The sequence below is a fragment of the Octopus bimaculoides genome, chromosome 14 (genome assembly GCF_001194135.2).
Source record: "Octopus bimaculoides isolate UCB-OBI-ISO-001 chromosome 14, ASM119413v2, whole genome shotgun sequence".
In the NCBI taxonomy this organism is placed as follows: Eukaryota; Metazoa; Mollusca; class Cephalopoda; order Octopoda; family Octopodidae; genus Octopus; species Octopus bimaculoides.
The window spans coordinates 31,760,466-31,766,590 of NC_068994.1; the positions used below are offsets into that span (position 1 = coordinate 31,760,466).

At 33.9% G+C, this 6,125-nt stretch overlaps 1 protein-coding gene across 1 annotated transcript in view; it reads left to right on the forward strand.

Moving 5' to 3' along the window:
- Positions 1 to 1,004: 1,004 nt before the first annotated feature.
- Positions 1,005 to 6,125, forward strand: part of LOC106874063 (gastrula zinc finger protein XlCGF26.1) — a 13,157-nt gene continuing 8,036 nt past the window's right edge. Inside the window, exon 1 of the mRNA XM_014921640.2 lies at positions 1,005 to 1,258. The gene's annotated coding sequence lies outside the window, so the exon portion shown is untranslated. The remainder of the gene's footprint in view (positions 1,259 to 6,125) is intronic.

Sequence of the window (6,125 nt, forward strand, 5' to 3'; positions counted from 1 at the left end):
TCGATGGAGCGAAGGCTTAGATATAAAAAAATAAAGTAATATGCAAAAACCCCTAACTAACCCAGGTACTCTCTTTAATTTGACGGCTTAGAAGTGCCGCACATCCACAACACTTTCCTTCTTATTCTAATTCATTTTCGATCCCAATTTCAGTTTTCCTCAATTTCTTTTCTAAGCCGAAGGACTCATCCAAAATGTTTTCCGAGCCAACAAGAGAATTTCTACATGGTCGTTCGACCTGCTAGAATTAACAGCCAAATCTTTCTCGAATCGCATCATACTGCTTTATAAAAGGACATGGTGGGTACCCTGCAGATTGGCAAAACGGGATGGTCACAGCTGGGATGCGTTTGACACAAAGCTTATTCAGTATTAACTTGAGGATTAACAAAAGCTACAACAACGAAAATGTTACGAAGGAGAGGAAGAGGGGTTTCTTTGCTATGGAGTGGGTGAGATGATAGAAGTTTTATATTCACCCACCATACACACATCCATACACACACAGACACAAATGCATATAAAGATAAAGGGAGAGAGACAACAATATATAATTGATAATATGCATGTGAATGTCTATTTATTTATTTATTTATTTTTATCAAATGGCTTCAGTTTGGACTAGGAATCGAAACCAATGAAGCTAAGAAGGTAACAATACACAATTACTACCTATCCTAACGGACTTGATACACTTTGACGGTAAAACCCGAAATCCTGAGACGGCCTGCATCAATGGCATAACTTCACCACCACCACCACCACCACCAAAACATCTCTTCTTCACTTCAGTCTCTTTATTATTTAAAAACTTGAAGACAAAACAGCAACGGCACTTTCTTTCTCTTACCCTCACTCTCAGACGAAGAGTAGGCCTCCGAAACGTTAGATTTTTCACTCCTAACACCGGAAGAACTTAAGGAAATCTTCTAGGAACTCCAGTTTGAAGTTCTGCTGATTTTGCATATAATTTCAAGTGGCGACTAAAGCCGGCTGACACCGGTCTATATTTGGACTCATAAAAACAAATCACCGATTAGATTTGACGGCTGATTATTATTTCCATCATCTGCTATAAACGTGATTAACCTCATCTGCATGGTAACACGCCAGTTTGGCTTGTCTTCTGCTTTATTTACCAACATAACCACGTCGGTATAGATGTGATTTATTTTTATTTGAATATATATGTATATGTATACATGGCCAGAAAGTGTCCGCTTTTCTACTGGTTCGTTGCGCTGTCTTTCATCTCATGGTGAGTTAATTTAAATCGAAAAAGTCTGAGATGTGTGTGTGTATGTATGTGTCCATATTTACATATACCCACACATACATAATATATATGCATAAATATACATACACGCACATTGTATTTCTATCTGTCTATTGGTCTACACACATACACGCACACGCACACGCAGGTACACACACACACACACACAGAGTCGTAAACATTTGAATTCCCGAAAATAATTTTATATAAAATAATAGCGAAAATTGATCGGATATTTTTAGCCGGCTATATTTTGGAACATGAAATATTTTTATAATTGAGACACAACGATATTGGAAGATTCTCTGTTAAAAAAAAAATGAAAATTGATTACAAAAGAAAACAAATTTGAAAAAAACCCTTCTCTTTATAATTTTAAAGATTACAGCTAAAATAATGATTGATAATGATTAGGGCAGCTTTTACACATTTAATAAAACATCTGAAAGACATCTAAAGGAATTGGGAATGCAATATCGCAATGTTTGTGCTTTAATAAATAATGCACTTTTAACATAAGCCATGAATTCTTAAGAAAAAGTATTAGTTGAGTGAGCACAATGCCGTATATTTGTATATGAGGGGTATAGTTGACAGTCGAGCCTATTATATAACTGGTATATATGCAAGCAATGTCTATGTGTAGCGGGATCTCTGCAAGATCGCTCAATATGATACAAATAGCAATGAAGTTTCCCTCAAATAACAATTTTTTTTTATCTTTTAAAAAGGGACACGTTGGATGTAATTCTAGATATATTTTTTAAAAGGTGTTTGAAAAAGAAAAAAATACATGCCAGGGGTGGTCATTTCTGGAACATCTTTGATCAGAAGTCTACTCTGACGGGGTTGACGTGGGGTCGAAATAGTAATAACAACTGGTATTTATTTGATCGACAATTACTAGAGGTGATAGATGAAAGTCGATTTTAGTGAGATTTGAACTCCGGAATGTGAGGTAGCGAGTTTTTTGCAAAGAAGTAGAGGGTATGTTGTGACGTTCATGCATTTAGCTTTCGATCTAGTGTCCCAGACATCCTCAATTATTTCCTCATCAATTAATACAAAATATTAATTAAAAGAAATAACTGTAACTCGAAGAACTCAAATACACACATAAACACATGTGTATGCATACATATAAACATGCACATACACACACATAATGTGCATGTACATAGATACATACACACACACACACATATATATATATATACACACACACACACATGCAAACATGACTTATTTCTTCGCTTTGGCACTGACAGATCTAATTTATTATTTTTTAAACAACTACTCCTAAAAAACATGAACCAAAATGTCTTTCTATTTAACATTATCTATGTAAGTAGGGAAACAGACTGATAGCGAAGGAATGATGCCGTGTTAGGTAGTTTTCGACAAAAAGCATCTCTCTTTTTTTTTTTATACTGAGTGTTTCATCTCTGTTAAAAAGTAAGAGAATCGCGGGAACATTTTTCTGTCACGAGATATTTTATTTATCGACTTAATTGTTAAAGCAGTTCATTTTTTAGAGCAAAACATCAACAGATCTATATAGATATTTTTTTATTCTTATTAATTAAGAATTTAATATTTATCTTTTATTTTTTACTAACATAACTTTCCTTTAATTTAAAATTCTGCTAATTTTATTAGGCCATGTATATTTTGGTTTTTAGTAATAGCGTTTTTGCTTACTGAATGTGTCTACAAGAAAAAACAAAACAAAAACAAATGTTTTCTATCAGATAAGAGATTTGAAAAGCAAAGCCCAATGTCGGCTTGCGTTTGTTGTGCTCAGTTATCTATCTATCTATCTATCTATCTATCCATCCATCCATCCGAATATATGAAAATGTGTGTTAATTTCTGTATTAAGTTCGTCTCCTGTATAAATAGATATATTTATATAGATCAGGTCCAGTTCATACGCCTATTAAAATAAATTAATATATTTATATAGACCAGGACTAGCTCACACATCTATAAAAAAATATATAGTTAACTGATGAAGAACCAGGTTAAATCATGTTTTCATGTGTGTGTAACCATCACTAATAACTTTAAAAAAGTTTGTGACGACAGAATAATTAGCGGTATTATACTGCTGCTAATTTAATTAATTAGAACACCTCCTGCACAAAAGTACTCACCATGTACCCATTACTTTAACTCTTTTCTTGCAGTTTCGTGACTGTGTTGTAGTCAATGATTATTATTTAAGCATGAATATCACATAATATCACATAATATCACGCTAGTACGGCCGGGACCTGTGGAGTGCCGGATTAACGAGTTTGCTTGGATAATTTAGATTTTTCGATTAACATACACTTTACTCAACAGTTAACCATCACAACGTACCTTTTAAAATATCCTGTAAATCCATATGATAGTCAATAAGGGGAAAAAATCGACATGAAATGAAAAGCAAGTGAAATTTTGATAAAGAGCAGATAAAACAAAGGGGTATAGATAAGTACACGGATTCTGTTGACTTGCGTAAGAAAGTTCAACGCTGCCTCTTTCAAAATGAAGAGCTGAAATTTAAATTTCAGTTCCATATTAAGAAGTGGGAGCTAACAGGATCGTCATCTTTATATTGAAAGGTGACTAAAACATCTGAAACTGGTGATGAAATTGTCCTGTTATCTTCAGGAGCTGATGATGATAGTGGCAGCATGCTTGGGTGAACAGAAGTCCATGGCATTAAATTTTCAAATGTCAGTTCCCCTATTTCATGATTTCAATTTTTAGCTATTTTTAAAAATGAATCTTTCAATCTAATCTGTTTCATATATTTTGGCCTTTCTTAAGTTTATTCTACAAAATGTAAACTTATATCATTTCTTGTTAAGTTATAAAACTCTTATTCTAGATAAACCTTTTCACCCTTTGGGAATCTGCTAAAATATATTTTATGTCTCAGGGAAACCTCACAAAAAAGTTGGTGCATAGTTTTTTGGTGCTACTTTAGCATGCAGTCTACCACAGTATTCATAGTTTATGCTGTGAAATGACCTGATCTGAAATTAGATTTAGGCTTAGCTTAGGATTAGCCTGCATGCTAAAGTGTAAATGGCCAGGTAGACCATGCTCAAATGTGGCATCACTTTTTTATCTTTTTCTTAGTCTTTTGTAGATCAAGCAAATTGTAAAACTGTCTTCGAAAGGTTTAGCTGTCTAAATCCATTAGATATCCCAAAGAATGTGTGAGAAGTTTTATCTAATACCTTGTTTAAATCAAATATCCTTACAATCCTCCGTTAAGAGATCACTTTTCTTTATGCCATGTGTTTGTATAATAAAATAATGATTATAGAATTAAACATAAAAATGCATTTGCATATAAGGCGCAGGTGTGGCAAGAAGTGTGGTAATGTCCAATTGAGAGGAAAATAACAACTTGCGTGGAAACACATGATAGTTAATGACATGAAGAGCATCTGCCTCTGTGATTTTTTTTGTCTCATCCAGACAAGCATAGAAAAGTAGATTTTAAAACAGTGATAATAATAGATCTTGCAAAACAAATTCAAAAACAAAATAAAACTTGAACTTTGGACAAATTGTCAACTTAATGAGTTCTGTTGTAAGTAAGTTCCCTGGTTATTACTGGTGGTGAGTCTTAGAACTTGTAGGGCTGGCTTCCCAGTTTCCATGACACTTAAGACTGAGATCCCAACATTATCCCACTGAATGGGATGTCAGTCCACCATAGAGTATGCTCATTTACAGCTTAGTGGAGTATGAAGAAACATGAAATAAAGTGTCACCTAATCTGGGAATCAAAAGCATGATCTTGCATTTATGGGTACAATACTCTAACCCAGTGGTTCTCATCTTGGGTCCATATAGCCCTTTTGAATCCATATAAGATTTTGTTATTAAAATTTATATGCAATAGATACCGTAAATCCTTGAGTATAATCCGCACTTTTTTCCCAAAATTTAAAGGTCAAAATTTCTAGTGCGTACTATATACGAGGTTAAAAATGAAACATATATTTTCTAAGTGATAAATATGTAAAGGCAAAATATGTATTTTTCACTGAAGTTATTACTGTTATTTCTTTATTTTCTGCAAACAAAGTGCACAAAAAAGCTACACGTTTGCATTATGTTATGTATACAATAATAATAAAGGACGTTACCGTATATACGTTTATAAACCAAGGACATTATATAGACCTTGATTCAAGTCAGAGAAGGGGTGCATATTATACACAAGGTTTAGGTTTGTCAGAGGTACAGCCCCCTAAAAATCCCCTGCGTATTATACTCAAGAGCGGACTATACTCGAGGATTTACGGTACTACTTCAATACACAAAATATTTTAACAATTTTTTAATACAATTCCAAATGCAATTTTTAATACAGGCATGGATGTGCGGTAAGAAGCTTGCTTCCCAACCACATGATTCAAGGTTCAGTCCCACTGTGTGACACCTTGGGCAGGTGCCTTCTACTATAGCTTCGGGCCGACCAAAGCCTTGTGAGTAGATTTGGTAGATGGAAACTGAAAGAAGCCAGTTGTGTGTATATATGTGTGTGTGTCTATATTTGTACCTCCCATCGCTGCCCGACAACTGGTGTTGGTGTGTTTACATCTCCATAATGTAGCGGTTCAGCAAAAGAGACTGATAGAATAAGTACTAGGATTAAAAAATAAGTCTTGGGTCAATTTCTTCGATTAAAATCCTTCAAGGCGGTGCCCCAGCATAGCTGCAGTCAAATGACTGAAACATAAAAATTTTTTTTTTTTTTTTAATTAAGAAAGAATTCTTAATAATATCTAATTATAAAAACGTGATATGATTTTATTAAAGATCAAATGGCCATGAG